Source organism: Hemiscyllium ocellatum (genome assembly GCF_020745735.1).
Source record: "Hemiscyllium ocellatum isolate sHemOce1 chromosome 27 unlocalized genomic scaffold, sHemOce1.pat.X.cur. SUPER_27_unloc_15, whole genome shotgun sequence".
Lineage (NCBI taxonomy): Eukaryota > Metazoa > Chordata > Chondrichthyes > Orectolobiformes > Hemiscylliidae > Hemiscyllium > Hemiscyllium ocellatum.
Window position 1 is genome coordinate 352,640 of NW_026867482.1, and position 16,457 is coordinate 369,096.

The 16,457-nt window shown below is 43.0% G+C and overlaps 1 pseudogene; it reads right to left on the reverse strand.

Moving 5' to 3' along the window:
- Window positions 1–16,457, reverse strand: part of LOC132807363 (zinc finger protein 208-like) — a 133,343-nt pseudogene that overhangs the window by 87,654 nt on the left and 29,232 nt on the right.

Below are 16,457 nucleotides of genomic sequence, written 5' to 3' on the forward strand. Positions count from 1 at the left end.
TGCACCTCTTAAACTCAATACCTCGCTAATGAAAGCAAACACAACATACACCTTCTTAACAACCCTATCAACTTGGGTGGCAATTTTGAGGGATTTGTGGATATGGGCCCCCAAATCCCTCTGTTCCTCCATACTGCCAAGAATTCTATTTTAACTCTGTATTCTGCATTCAAATTTGACATTTCGCAGTGAATGACTTCACACTTTTCCAGGTTGAACTCCATCTGCCACTCATCAGCCCAGTTACGCATCTTGTCAGTGTCTCATTGCAACCTACAACAGCCCTCCACATTATCCACAACTCTACCAACTGAATGTGGTACACGTGGCAATAAATCAAATTAAATCAAATCAAAATGCTCTCACAAACAGCCCTCAGTGGGAATCTGACCCCTGGCCAGCGCTTTATTTCTCATACAGATTCAGTCTCCTTGCATCTGTCCTTATGGCAGATCAAGAGACAATTAAATGTGTCAAGTTGAGGAAACAAAGCCTGTCACACAGATCTGGACCAACATTTTCCAGCGCCTATCCGCTCCTCCGGATTGACTTGCTTTCCCTCCAGCTCCTGCAAACCAACAGTTAAACCCCAGAGAGAGAAAAGAATTGGAAAAGGAAGGGGAGGGTGAGAAAAGAGGGCGTTGTGCTCACAGATGTTGGACAGAAGAGGCTGGGATAAAGCTTATTCTTCATTTAGAAAAAAGCAGCATGGGGGGGGGAGGGTGCTCTGATTGGCAGGAGGATCAATCTCCTTCCGGTCCTCCAGGGTTGACCAAAGGTCGATCTCCCTGTCCATCAAAACAATGAGGGGCGGGGCCCTATTTCGATCTCACACATGCGCACCAGCACCGCCATTACTGCACGCATCCACACTGCCCACGGCAGATAGTGATTTCTGGGCCGCATAGGATTGTGGGAGCTAAAGCCGCCATTAACGTGGTAAAATCCAGTGTTCCTTATGCCTTCTTAAGGTCCTATTGATGTGTTGGTGAAGTATATGCCAAGAGCCAATCTTTAATCGAGTTTCGATTTATGCACTGAGTTAAACACTACAAGTGTTTAATTCTAAACTCTGTTCCCAATTCAGTGTCAGTATATCACTTTCTCTGTCCTCAAGTAAGAACCGAAACAGTGCCTTCATCTATCTCTCTTTTCTGGTGTTTCCTTTAGGTTGCAGATTCAAACCCTCTGTTTCGATCATTTATTAAACATTACTCGTGGTACATGGGCATCACTGGCTAGCCAGCATTTAGTTCCCCTTGAAAAGATGGTGGTGGCCTGCCTTCTTCAACTGCTGTGGTCCACACACTGTACAGTGACACACAATGCCTTTGGGGAGGTAAATTCCAGGACATGGACCCAGCAACACTGAAGGAACAGCAATAGGTTTCTAAGTCAAGATGGTGAGTGGCTAGGAAGTTATTTGCAAAAGGTTGTGTTCCCAAGTATCTGTTGTCCTGGTCCTTCTAGATGGGGTTAAACATTACACAATACCAGATTAGAGTCCAACAGGTATATGTTGAAGCACTAGCTTTTGGAGCGCTACTCCTTCATTAGGTGATTGTGGAGTATGAAGCTAGTGCTTCCAAATAAACCTGTTGGATCATAAACTGGTGTTGTGAGATTTTCAACTTTGAACACCTCAGTCCAACACCAGCATCTCCAAATCACTTCTAGATGGAGATGGTTGTTGACTTGAAAGGCATTTTCCAAGGATCTTTGGTGAATTTCTGTGGTGCGTCTTATAGATAGTAGACACTATTGCTTCTGAACAGTGGGGCAGAGGGAGTGGATGTATGTGGATATGGTGCCAATGAAGCAGGCTACTTTGTTATGGAGTCATAGAGATGTACAGCATGAAAACAGACCCTTCGGTCCAACTCGTTCATGCCAACCAGATATCCTAACCTAATCTCATCGCACCTGCCTGCACCAGCCCAAATCCCTCCAAATCTTTCCTATTCATATACCTTTCCAGATGACTTTTAAAATGTTGCAATTGTACTAGTTTCCAACACTTCCGATGGTAGCCCATTCCAACCACGCATTACCCTGTGAGTGAAAAAGTTGCCCTTTAGGTCTTTTTTATATCTTTCCCCTCTCACCCTAAACCTCTGCCCTCATTCTGAACTTGCCCATCCCAGGGAAAAGACCTTGTCTATTCACCCTATCCATGCCGCTCATAATTTTATCACCCCTCAGCCTCAAATGTCCCAGAAATACACCCAGAGTCTATTCAACCTCTCCCTATTGCTATCAGATATACTCAGGTATGGGTGGGAAGGGGTGGGGGTGGGGAGCTCACTGTTAACTCTAGCTCGGTATTATATCTAAATCCTATTAAGGAGCGCCCGGGTCAAGGGTGGGACACTGTTTGGGAGAGGATATGGTGGACCTTTAGAAAGGAAGTAAGGCCCCCTGAGAACAAGGGGGAGGATCTCCATTCGAACATGTTTTTTTTTGTTCTTATTGTTTGGAAATAGTTTCCTTTTTATTATACTGTTATGAGTGTATTGGAGAACATTTTCTCTTGTTTGAAGGATGTAAGTGACTCAACTATACACTCTGGGTAATTGTGGATTAGATTAGTAGTTAACTGAGTTTCATTGTTTTTCTTTCTTCTTTAGTATCATTCCTTTGAATTTTGATGATTATATATTTAAGATCTATTTTTATATTAATGTTTGTGCTTGAAAGTTCTGTTTATTTTTGTAAATCTGTGAAAATATTAAATTTCTAATAAAAATATCTTTAAAAAAAAAACCTCTCCCTATAGCTTAAATCCTCCAACCCTGGCAAAATCCTTGTCAACCTTTTCTGAACCCTTTCAAGTTTCACAACATCCTTCCGATAGGAAGGAGACCAGAACTGCACGCAATATTCCAAAAGCAGCCTAAACAGTGACGTGTTCAACCAACCTAACAGTATTTAAAAACTTGGCTTCAGTTAACACAGATCTCAGTTTCCTAGACTTGTGTATTGGCATATTTGCTTCCTATTTGTCAAATGCAAGCTTCAGTTCAACTGATCGTCCTTCCTTAGCAATCTAAACTTGTGTATCTCTTACTCTTTTTTAATGCTATAACATTATACTTGTCCAAAATTCCACATAGCACATCCTTCATCTTCACATTTGCTGCTCTTATTTCCAAATTTCCCAAAAAATATTTATCCATTTTTTGTGGCATTGTAACTAAACTGAACATACTGTCCCAGATAAGCAGCAATATTTAAACAAGGTGAAAATGCTCTTGTCCCAGTGTTCTGGTTATATTTCCCAATACTTCAAAACTATGTCTCATTAAACAGGACAAACAGCGTACTATCATTCCTCAGTTATACAATCGTTTGACTCATGAGAATAACTTTTAATCTCAGTTTAAATTTTAGTTTTCACTCATTTTCTTTCCCATAACTCATTTAAATCGCCTGTATATCTTTAGCACTTACTGAGTACATAATGCTGTCTATTGTAGTTTTATGGAAATTTGATAAAGACTGCAATTGGTTTTGATTCCCAGGTTATTTAAAGATCAGAAACAACAAGCGTCTAATGGCCTTCGCATTCCACTCAACACCATTCCCTCAGTCTCAACCCAATTTTTCCCAGTTGCACTTTTTCTTATTTTTGAACTAAATTCTTAGTTTGATTTCCCATGGAGCTAGGGTAGTCTTACACCCAATAAGAGCAGAATTAAATGCTTTTGCTGGGTTCAAACCTTAACATGGAATGGTAGATTGTGACCACTAGGGGCTGTGTAAGCAATTAAAGTGCGAGATACTCAGTACAGGTTTCAAAACTGAATTTCATCAATTGAATGTCCTGGTCCTGGTTCACAGATTAAAACTCAATGTCCAATGCCTGAGCTGCTACTAGTAGCTCTGGAACATCTTTCGTAAATTGCTAATTCAACTTTTCTAAAATAGTTCAAAAAACCTTCCCTTGATCTATTAAGTTTCTAATCTTCATTATTCTAAGTGGATTGCAGAGTTGTTTTTTTTCCCAGTTCAGTGAGACCCATTTCCATTAGAATCCAGCATTGAGAAATTCAATGTCACATCTTTCTAATTATTAGATGTTATTTTTTAAAGTAATAAAATCCTATGCTGTTTTCATCCCTTAAATCAAATCAATGGATAATTGAAATTGCTATTTACACAGAAAACAACTAACCAATAATTAACAAGAGGCAGGTTGCTCGGCATAGACTCCATTTATAATTCACCATATCTCCAGCATACATCTATAGTAATCTTGTTAAACTGAATTGTTTTAAACTCTCAGTTTATAGTCAGCAATGTGCATTAATGTAATCCTGGATGGTATCAAGTTTTTTGAATGTTGTTGAAGCTGCACCCATCCAAGCTGGTGGGAGAGTATTCCATTACACTGCTGACTTGTGACTTGTCGAAGGTAGACAGGTTTTTGGAGTCAGGAGTGGACTTACTCGCTGCAGTATTCCTGACCTCTGACCTGCTCTTGTAGCCACTATGCATATGTGGCTAGTCGAGTCGAGTTTCTGGTAAATAGTAACCCCCAAGAATGTTGACAGTGGGGTACTTACTGACAGTAATACTGTTGAATATCACAGGCCAGTGGTCAAACTCTCTTTTGTGGATGAGTCATTGCTTGGCATTTGCATGGCACATGTGCCTTGCCACTCATCAACCCATTGGATATTGTTAAGATCTTGTCACATTTCAAACTGAACTCCTTCAATTTGGGAGGAGTTGTAAATCGTGCTGAACGTTGTGCAATTATTGGCGAACATCTTCACTTCTGATGATGGAGGAAGGTCATTGATGAAGATGGTTGGGCCAAGGACACTATCCTATGAACTCCTGCAGAGACGTCCTGGAGCTGAGATGACTGACCTCCAATACCCATAGCCATCTTTCTATGTGCTGGGTATGACTTAATAATTAAGTCACACAAACAATATTTCAAAACTAATTGAAGGAATAGGTATGAGACACCCCTCTTTTGGTTGTTTCTAGATCCAAGTGTTGACTTGCATCAACTTTTTTGATCTTGGCAGTTTCCTTTCTCTCCAACATTTGTTTCATGTCAGCAAGTTGAATTCTTCATTTTCAGGAAAACGTTTTACAAGGTAACATTCTTAATAACTGTGTAACATTCCATGGGAAAATTGTTTGTAGTCTGCCAGTTGGAGAGAATTTCTCTGAAAATATTTGACAAATGCACAGCTTCCACAAGACCCAGTGTTCCCAAAGTTGGAGTACTTTTAACAGCCCCTTTTTAATTTTCCAGGATTCCCAGGATCAGGGATACGTGCCACTTTTACCCACTACAAATCTCCTAAAATTGGTGCACTAAAAAATCCAGCAGGAAGACCATCAGTAAAAAGGTCTGGTTTTGGTAATAGAGTTATAGACTTATAGAGTCACACTGCAGGGAAACGGACCCTTCGGTTCAACTCATCCATGCTGACCAGATATCTCAATCTGACCCAGTCCCAAGTTCCAGGATTTGGCCCATATCCCTTTTAACTCAAAATATTCCTCCAATCACCTTTTAAATGTTGTAATTGTACCCACCTGCAGTACCTCCTCTGGCAGGTTGTTTCACACACACACACACCACCCTGTGCAGGAAAAAGTTGCACCTTTGTAAATTTTTCCCCCTGTCACCTTCAAGTTATACTCTCTAATTCTGGACTCCCCCTCCCTGGGAAAAGGACCTTGGCAATTTGACATATCCTTGCCTCTCATGATTTTATAAACCTCTCAGGTCACCCCTTCGACTCCGACGCCCAGGGTAAAAATGCCCCAGCATCTTCCTATAACTTAAAACCTCCAGTCCTGGCAACATCGCTGTAAATCTTTTCTACAGCCTCTCAAGTTTAACAGAGTCCTTCCAAATGAATGGTGACCAGACGTCCATGCCGTGTCCTAAAAGTAGTCACTCCAATGTTCTGTACAGCCACAATAGGACGTCCCAACGCCTCTACTCAATACTGTGATCAACGAAAGCAAGCATTTTCTTCACAATCCTGTCTTCCTCCAACTCCACTTTCAAGAAATTATGTGCTGCATTCCTGGGACTAGTTGTTTAGCAGCTGATACATTCACTGTATCAATCTGCCCTCCTTAGTCTTCTCCAATTTTGTTCCATTTGCCCACACAGGTGTGTCTTATTGACTTTGTTCTGAGCAATGTGGACGCTTCCTCCCTTTCATACTTTCATTAACATCTATATGATACCCCAATCGCTTCTTCACTATCATTAGCAATCTATGCCTTTGGCTCTAGGTACTCTCACCGTGTTATCCTCACTCTTACTCTCCCCTCTGACAAGGACATAAAAACGAGCATTTTCCAGCACCATTCAGTTCTGAACAAGAGTGAAATCAGACTTTGGACATGAACTGTTTCTCATTCCACGCATGTTTCCTGATGTGAAGACTTCTCCCCTCTAGCCCACACAAGGATAGAAATGTCAGGACCTATTTCTCCAAATGTCATGTTTGATCTGCTCATGACACATTCCTTGGATTTGGAGTGTTCTGATGTAGTGTTTAATAGGGATCCATCAAAATTAACATCCAGTCTTGTCTGAGAGCAGAACCAACTTAACTGACCGAACAAGCTGCACAACCCTTCTGTTGGATCTGTAGATGCGACATCCTATCTCTCTAGTTAATGCAACAGGATTAGAGAGGCTTGGAGTACTATTCTCTTGAAACACTATTCCTAATCTACTGTTATTCCAGACGTTTATGCGTAACATCTAAACCTAAATAGTTAAAGCTCCTCAGCCTGATCTCCCACAAACAACAGAATGGTTTCAGCACTGAAGGAACGTGCTCTAACGGAATGATGTCTGTTCTTAAATTCCACGTTAAGGTTATTATTACATTAATCTGTTATAACTGGTGTCTGTTTCAGAAAGGCATGCTTTTGTGGAACCCTACGGGAGTTTTCTGATCACAGAATCATACAGTACAGAAAAGGCCCTTTGGCCCATCAAGTGTGTACCACCAATATATTATCACTTACACAAGAGTCATAGAGCTGTACAGCATGGAACCAGACTCATTGGTGTCCAAAACCAGAGGGCATAGGTTTAAGGTGGGGGTGGAGGGGATCTAAGGGGCAACATTTTCACACAGGTGGTGGGTGCATGTATGGAATGAGTTACCAGAGGGAGTGGTGGGACTGGTACAATTACAACATTTCAAAGGCGTCTGGATGGATAGGTGAGTTCAGAGAGAGATGGGTCAATTGCTGGCAAATGGAATGAGATTAATTTCAGATATCTGGCCATCACGGCCACGTTGGATGGAAAGGTCATTTCCGTGCTGTCCAGCTCTATAGTGGGGTCATAACCCGTGTCCACATTCTCCCCTCCACCCTGCCACTCGTTGTGTGGCTCAGAGCCCGGGAATATCGTTGAGTTACCCAGACCCTGACAATTTCCACATAGCTCTGGGAATTTCTCACAAAGGGTAAAAAATGAGGTCTGCAGATGCTGGAGATCACAGTTGAAAATGCGTTGCTGGTTAAAGCACAGCAGGTCAGGCAGCATCCAAGGAATAGGAAATTCGACGTTCCTGATGAAGGGCTTATGCCCGAAACGTCGAATTTCCTATTCCTTGGATGCTGCCTGACCTGCTGTGCTTTAACCAGCAACGCATTTTCAACTGAATTTCTCACAAACACCACTCGGATTGTCAGCCGCCGTCAGAAACTTTAGTTGTCCTTTTTGTCCAACCTTCAGCACTGGACAAGCATTCTCTGTTCCCGTTGTGGGACCGTGTTCAAATAGCGACCAAAGTCAGCGACTGGCGAAAATAGCCTCTTTATTCAGCAACCGCAAGTTGTACAAGTTTGAGGTGGCGATGGAAACCTGAAATACCGACCTGACAGTAGCCTCTTTATACACAGTTCTTACAGAGATTAACACTCCATCACTATGGTGTCCCATTGTTTTATCTATTGTACACAAACGCTGGCTGCTACTCCCGATAGGATTGAGATTGTCTGTGTGGTCTGCTTGCAGAACTAAGAGGTGACAGTCCGTTTGCCTTTTAAGTCAGCAAATGTTAGTAAAATTACTTGGCCTGTATGCTCTAAATAAGTTAGCCATTGTACCTGCACTGAATAAAAGAATAAACGGAATTAAACTGTTGACCGCAGCTGGGTTGGGAGACTTGTTTAGTATTTGCCAGTGAGAGTTTCATTCATTCCTGCAATTTCATGGAAGCGCAGTCTCGATGGTCAGCTTCTTAAAGGGGACAGTGGCTGTGAGTCAGGGAAACTGTTTGATGTATTTTTTAGATTAGATTACTTACAGTGTGGAAACAGGCCCTTCGGCCCAACAAGTCCACACCGACCCGCCGAAGCGCAACCCACCCATACCCCTACATTTACCCCCTGCCTAACACTACGGGCAATTTAGCATGGCCAATTCACCTGACCCGCACATCTTTGGACTGTGGGAGGAAACCGGAGCACCCGGAGGAAACCCACGCAGACACGGGGAGAACGTGCAAACTCCACACAGTCAGTCGCCTGAGGCGGGAATTGAACCTGGGAATTGGCCCACTGCGCCACTGTGCTGTCCACTGTGCCACCATGCCACCCACAGATATTTCATAGATGTTTTGCTCTTCCTGGGAGCAGAAGAAATCTTGCATTTGTGAGAGAGCAACTGAGTGAGTGTGGACATTTGGGATTTTGGTGGAAAGAGCTGAAATAATGAAGGCAGTAGCACAGCAATTAGGGTTAGAAAGTTAGCCAAAAATGCAAAAACAGATAGGAAAGTTTCTTCAGCTTTCTTTTAAAACGTTAACAAAATAAGTGTTGGTTCTATAGAAAATGAGTGTGGGGATTCAATAACGGAGGATAAAGAGATGGCAGATGAATTTGAAAAGAGCTTGAATCTGCTTTCACTAGAGAGGATACAAGTAACACCCTGGAACTAGCTGTAAATCAGGAATTGAAAGGGAGGAAGGAACTGAAGAAAATTACAATTACCAGGGAAGTAGTAGTGAGTAAACTGTTGGAACTACGGTTTGACAACTTCCGGGTACCTGAAGGATTTCATCCAAGACTCTTAACGAAACACTAACCAGTGAAATAGTTAATGCATTGGTTTTAATTTTCCACAACGCCATTAGTTTCAGGGAAGATTTCTTTAAATTGTGTAAACTCTTTTCTTCAAAAAGGGAGACAGAGAATGGGAAACTGCAGACCATTTACCTTAACATATGCCATAGGGATAATGTCGAAAGCTATAATTAAAGATGTTATGACAGGGCACTTGTATAAGTTCAAGGTAATCAGTCAGTGTGAATGTATTTTTGTCAATGGGAAATAATGTTGTAATAATGTTTTGAAGAACTGCCTCTTCCCAATGCGACTGAGCTAATGAATCTCCAGTGCCAACAGTGAATGGTATCCCTTTCCCCAGTCCCCACATTTCCACGACTTCTCCGCAGTTGTGGTGTCCTTTTGGCTCTTTGTTTCTGATGAGCAAGTGAAACTGTGATCACACTCAGGAAACGTGCACAGTTACTCTCTGCTGCGAATAGTGTAACGTTCCTTCAATCTGTGTAACGGGTTACAGCTCCTTCCCACAGTCAGCTCACTGGGGCACACACTCTCTCAACATTGGGAAAAGATGGACAAAAGTTGAGCAGCGAGACAAAATGCAAAAGCAATAAAATCTCGAGCCACAATGAAGATTGAGCTTCACCCAGATTGCAAATTCTTTCCTCTGTCCAATATCTGTGTGCGGTATTTTCTTTTCTCACCCCCTTTTCCATTTCTTTTTCATTCTGGAGTTCAACTGTTGACTTGTAACAACTGAAAGGAAAGGGAGTGAATCCGGGAGGGGAAAGACTCTGGAAATGTTAGTCCAGGTCTGTGTCATAACCGGAAAAATAGACAGGCAGGAGGCTGCAAGAACACAGCAAGCCAGGCACCATCAGGAGGTGGAGAAGTCGACATCTTGGGTGTAACCTTTGTTCATAACTGGGGGTGGATGTAGGGAGAGATACAGAGAAAGGGTGTGCTGGGGACACGATGGTGAAGTGGGGATAGGTGAAGACAGGTGGAGGGTACGACCTGATGGGTCAATGGGAGGAAGGAATCTGGTTGCTGGCAGAGAGGAGTGGAAAGGAAGGGTCAAGGCTGAGAAGGGAATTGGGGGATGGGAAATGAAGTTATTTGAAAATGGGGAACTCTATGTTGAGTCCTCTGGGCTGCAGGCTGCCCAGGTGGAAGATGGGGTGTTGTTCCTCCAAGTTGCAGTTTAGTTTGTTGTGACAATGGAAGAGGCCAAAGATGGTCCTGTCAGAAAGGGAGTAGGAAGGGGAATTAAAATGGATGGTGACTAGGGAGGTATGAGCTGAAAGTGTGTTGCTGGAAAAGCGCAGCAGGTCAGGCAGCATCCAAGGAGCAGAGCAACACACTTTCAGCTCTGATCTCCAGCATCTGCAGTCCTCACTTTCTCTACTGGGGAGGTATGCTCAGCCTTGGTGAACCTGGCTGTGATGCTCGGCGAACTGTTCCCACGTTTATGCTCTGTCTCCCCGATGTAGAGAATACCACAATTTGCAAACACATGGTAAATGCAGGACTGTAATGTGAAGTTATCGCCTTTGCTGTAAAAAAAGGCAGAAAGGAGGTGTATTGTTTAAACCATGATGTATTGGGATGTGGTGAAAGGGAGAACTGCAGATGCTGGAGATCTGAGTCAAAGTGTGGCATTGGAAAAGCACAGCAGGTCAGGCAGCATCCAAGGAGCAGGAGAGTCGACGTTTTGGGCACAAGCCCTTCATCAGGAATGATGTGTGGATGTACAAAGGAGTCTCAGCGTCCTCCTACACAGTCACTGCCAGTTGTCAGACAGGTGCAGCAAGCAATCAGCAAGGCAAGTGATATATTAGCAAGAGGAATTGAGGTCAGAAGTGGGGATATCTTCCTGCAGTTAGGGGGTCATTGAATATATCCAAGGCTGCATTCATCTGATTTTTGAACATCAACTAAGTGAACATTTATGGGGAAAGGCAAGAAAATGACTTTAAGACCAGTATAGGACAGTTACAGAGTCATACAGCACAGAACCAGACCCTTCAGACCAACTAGTCCATGCTGACTATATTCACAAACTAAACTAGTCACAGCTGTCTGTGTTTGGCCCATGCCCCTCCGAATCTTTCCTATTCATGCACTTATCCAAATGCCTTTTAAACATTGTTACTGTATTAGCACCCACCACTTCCTCTGGATATTCATCCACACACAAACTACTCTCTGTGTATAAAACAAAAGATTACCCTTCATGCCTTTTTAAAATCTTTCTCCTCAAACCTTCAAATTTGCTGCCTAATCTTGAAACTCCCACCCTAGGGAAAGGATACCCGGCGGTCAACTCAGCTATGTCTCTTGTGATGTTATAAACTTCTGTAAGGTCAACTCTCAGCCTCCTATGTTCCAGTGAAAATGTCCCAGCCTATCCACGTAGATGTTGGCAGATTCATATCCAGTTATGATCTGTTGAATGCTGATGCAGGCTTGAAAGACTAAATGGCTTACTCCTGCTTCCAATTCTCACAGTCTGTGTCCAGGACAGCAAGAGACCATAGGACATAGGAGCAGAAATTAGGCCATTCAGCCCATCGGGCCTGTTTTACCATTTAATAATGGCTGATAGGTTTCTCAACCCCATTCTCTCACTTTGTCCCCGTAACCCTCTATCCCCTTGATATTCAAAGTCTCCATCTCAGTCTTAAATATCCTCAATGACCAGGCCTCCACAGCCTTCTGTGGCAGTGAATTCCATAGATTCACCACTCACCTCCATTCTGAAAGGTCTTCCCTTTACTCTAAGGCTGTGCCCACTGGTTCTAGTCTCTCCAACCAATGGAAACATCTTCACAACGTCCACTCTGTTCAGGCTGTTCAGGATTCAGTATTGTTTGTTTCAATTAGAACACCCCTCTCCCCCCCAAGTGTGGGCCTGTAACCAGCATGAACCAGACTCTTCAGGTTGTGGTACAGGAATGATTAGGTTGAGCAAACTGAGAATGGAGGGAGAGTATGTGGGATGGAGATTTTTAAATTCTAGGGGACAAGAGAGAAGAAATAGAGTTCACTATAAATTAAAATTGATTGGATGGGCTGAAGGGCCAAGGAGTGGCAGATGAAAATGCGTGGTTTGCATTTTGGTCAAGCAATGCAGGAAAGACTGACACACTTCAGAGGGGTGTTGCAGAACAAAGAGACCTTGGAGTGCAAGTTCATAGTTCGTTGAAGGTGGAGTCACTGGTAGACAGGAGAGTGAAAAAGGCATTTGGTATGCTTTCCTTTATTGGTCAGACCATTGAGTATAGGAGTTGGGAGGTCATGTTGCAGCTGTACAGGCCATGTTTGGAAGACTGCATTTGTTTCTGGTCTCCCTGTTATTGGAAAGATATTGTGAAACTTTGAAAGGAGTCAGAAAAGATTGACAAGGTTGTTGCCAGAGTTGGAGGGTTTAAACTACAGGGAGAGGCTGAATACACTGGGGATATTTTCCCTGGAGCATCGGAGGCTGAGGGGTGACCATGTCGACATTCATAAGGGGCATGGATAGGGTGAATACCCAAGGTCTTTACCCCAGGGTAGGGAAGTCCAAAACTAGAGGGGCATATGTTTGAGGTGAGAGGGGAATTTTAAAATTCTTCTGGTTGGGTACATGAATAGAAAGGATTTACAGGGATATGGGCCACATGCAGGCAAATTGGACTAGATTGATTTAGGATACCTGTTTGGCACAGACAATTTGGACTGAAGGGTCTGTTTCCGTGCTGTCTGACTCTAATTGTCTTCTGTGAAAGCAGAAATCTGATGGTGAAGACTGGAGTTTCAGGATGTTTTGCCCTTACTGGGAGCAGAAATGTTTGACTGAAGTGTGTTGGTATTAATGTCTTGATGTTCCATTTTGCTCCCACCTTCCTGGGGATGGTAACCAGGTTGTTCATCAAGAAGCTGCATTACACCCTAAATTGACATTTTTTTTGCTGAGTGAGGCAATACTTACTTCAGGTTACGCTGTACCAAGGATCCAGTTACAAAAGGACAGCTTGGTGGTGACAAACAGTAAAGAAGGTGAGGTGGGATGGGTGGAGAGTGTGTGTGCTTTGAACTGTTTAAAAAGCAGTTCCTTTTTCTACACTTTTTTGCTGGGGGAGGGTGGTTCTGAAGCTGGGTCACAATAAAGATTACTGAACTTACTACCGGGCTCAGATTCTCATTGAAAGCTTTGAGCTCCAAAAGTTTTTAGTTTAAAAGCTGCTCATTTCTTTCAGCCTGCTGCACTAAGTTTCCAATGTCGCATATCAAATGGAGCAGTGAATGAGTAACTAGTATCTAGGGGAATGGGGAATTTTTCAGGAGTGCAGAGTGAGTCATTTCATTGGCATTGTAAAGTGTAATGGCAGCACCGGGAGGTGTGGGCTGTGTTGACAAGATACAATATGGAGGAGCCGGTATTGGAGCGGGTTGGATAGAGTTAAAAATCTCACATCATCAGGTTATAGTCAAACAGGTTTATTTGGAAGCACTCGCTTTTGGAGTGCTGCTCCTTCATCGGGCAGCTGTGGACCAGGGTAATGAGACAAAGCTTTCATAGCAAACGATCACAGTGTCATGCAACTGATAAGATATATTGAACAAGCCTAAATTGCTGTTACCTTTTTCATCTTTTAGAATGGGTTGCAGATCTTGGTTCATTAATATAAATCTTTTAAACCACATTCTCGAGATGACTTAAGGTTTTATTTAAAAAAAGTGACATCTCAGTTCAGACAATGCTTTAAAGGTGTGAGGTTCGAGCCTATCAGTATCCCAATCTTGAATCAGACTGGTTCTATTTCCAAAGTAGGAATGTATAAAATATTACATGGATTGACTGCCTGCAGTTTACGTGCTCTTTGAGCAAAATTGAATGTATCTGCAAGAATAATCCTGCCAATACAAATTCACCCCAAAGAGTTATGTCTGTGCATTCATGAGAGAATGTGAGTGTGTGCATGTAAGATTGTGTGCGTGCAGGTAAATTGTGAGTGTGATGGAGTATAAGCCTGTGAATGTGTTGGGGGGAGTATGTCTGTGTGTCTGAAAGAGAGTGCGTGTGTATGGAAGTATGGATAAAAGCAAGGGCTTGCATTTTGTGAAAACCAGGAAGGGCAGGACATGTACAGTTAATGGTCGAGCCCTGGGTTATGTTGTAAAACAGAGAGACATGGGGAGGGGGAGGGTGGTGAGGGATCATGTACTTTTTTAGAGAGGCTGGGACTTTTTTCACTGGAGTGAAGGAGGCTGAGGGGTGACCTCATTGAGATTTATAAAATCATGAGGAGTGGAGGTAAGGTGAATAGCAAAGGGTTCTTCCTTAGCATAAAACTAGCGGGTTTTAAAATGAGCTCAAAGCTAGTGGATATATTTCTTTAAGGAGAAAGATTTAAAAGGAATCTGATGGGCAATGGTTTGACAGAGGGTGGTTTGCACGTGGAATGAACTTGCTGAGGAACTGGTAGATGCAGGTACAGGTACAATGTTTGAAGACGTTTGGGTGGGTACATGAATGGAAAGGTTTAGAGGGATATGGGCCAAATGCAGGCAAGTGGGATTAGTTTATTTTTGGAATCCTGCTCGGCATGGGTGAGTTGTTTCTGTGTTGTATACCTCTATGAACCAGAAGTGACCTTACTGAAACCAGTAGAATTCTGAAAGGGGCTTGACAGGATAGATACAAATGCTCCTTTGGTGGGGGGTTGGGGAGTCATAGAATCCCAAAAATGTGTAAATAGGCCATTCAGCCCATCTATTCCACACTGGCCCTCTGAAGAACATCCCACTCATACCCACCCCCTTACACCATATTTCCCATGGATAATCCACTCTAATTTGCACATCCCTGGGCACTATAGATAATTTAGCACAGCCAATCCACCCTAATTTGCACCCTAATCTATAAATTACCTTCTCAAGAGTGTAATTTAAATGCAGAGTTTTTCTAATAACAGGTGAGAATTCTGTCTGGGTCCCAGACAGAATTCACACCTGTTATTAGAAAAACTCTGCATTTAAATGACATTCTTGAGAAGGTAATTAAAAACAAGTTCAGGGATTAACATATCAAAGAGCAGAAACCCATTCTAAAAGATGGAAGATTTAATTTAAAATTGTTTAATGTATCACATGGGAAACTCATGAGTTTTTTTTAGATTACTTACAGTGTGGAAACAGGCCCTTCGGCCCAACAAGTCCACACCGACCCGCCGAAGCGCAACCCACCCATACCCTTACATTTACCCCTTGCCTAACACTACGGGCAATTTAACATGGCCAATTCAAATTCACCTGACCCGCACATCTTTGGACTGTGGGAGGAAACCGGAGCACCCGGAGGAAACCCACGCAGACACGGGGAGAACGTGCAAACTCCACACAGTCAGTCGCCTGAGGCGGGTCTCAGGCGCTGTGAGGCAGCAGTGCTAACCACTGGGCCACCGTACCGCCCAGTTGTGGGACTGGTAACAGTTGTTATTTTGTGATCCATTCCAAGTGAATATTATCCTCTGCGCAGACTCGGGTGAACAGTCTGTTTTTGTGCATTGTGCGGGATCAGGCGAACAGCTTTAAAATCCTTATGTTCAGCAGCAGAAGCAAACTGTAGATCAGCAATCGTATTCTGAGAGTGGTACTTCCAGTCCTGGTTAATCCCATTGGGTCAACATAGAGAGAGGAAGAGGATGTCACATCTAAAGTTCATACAGAATAGTTGTTTCGGTTGTTCAATCAGTTGAGTTGGTTCTGCACTCAGATGAGACTGGATATTGCTTTTTAATGGATCATAATTGAAACAACAATGGAATACCATAAATTCAAGGAAATTCAATGGGCAAATCGAACCTTGAAGAGATAATGTTCTTCCATTAATAACGTTGGGTGACCCAAATTAGACATTTTTATTGATAGCTCCATAATCATATTCCTGCTGGATTATTTTCTGGGCAAACTATTTCAGATGGGAGAAATTCTGTATCCTGGGAAGGCAGTGAAATAAAAAAAAAGGTTTTTTAAAGCATTTTAATGTGGACCCATGAGCTCTTGTCCATTAAATCTCTTTATTTGCAGAAATAGCCCGTGAAAATGTCCATGTCCCTTTAAATAACAGGTTTCCCCCTTTAGATATGACGACGTTTCGTTATTATGGAGAAATATCTGTTTAAATGGAGCCGTGAGCTTTCCCAATGTAGACAGGGCTCCTCGAAACGTGGCAGTGTCCCCCCTGCAGCTGCAGAGCGAGACAGGAGAGTTTGTTTTTGTGAATGAGCAGTTGTAGCGCGAGGTGGCTGTTGCTTGGTGACGGTGAGGCTCCCCCGGCCCCGCCCATCCACCCGTGCAGACGTCACGCGGGGGTGAAGGCGGTTGGGAGGAGA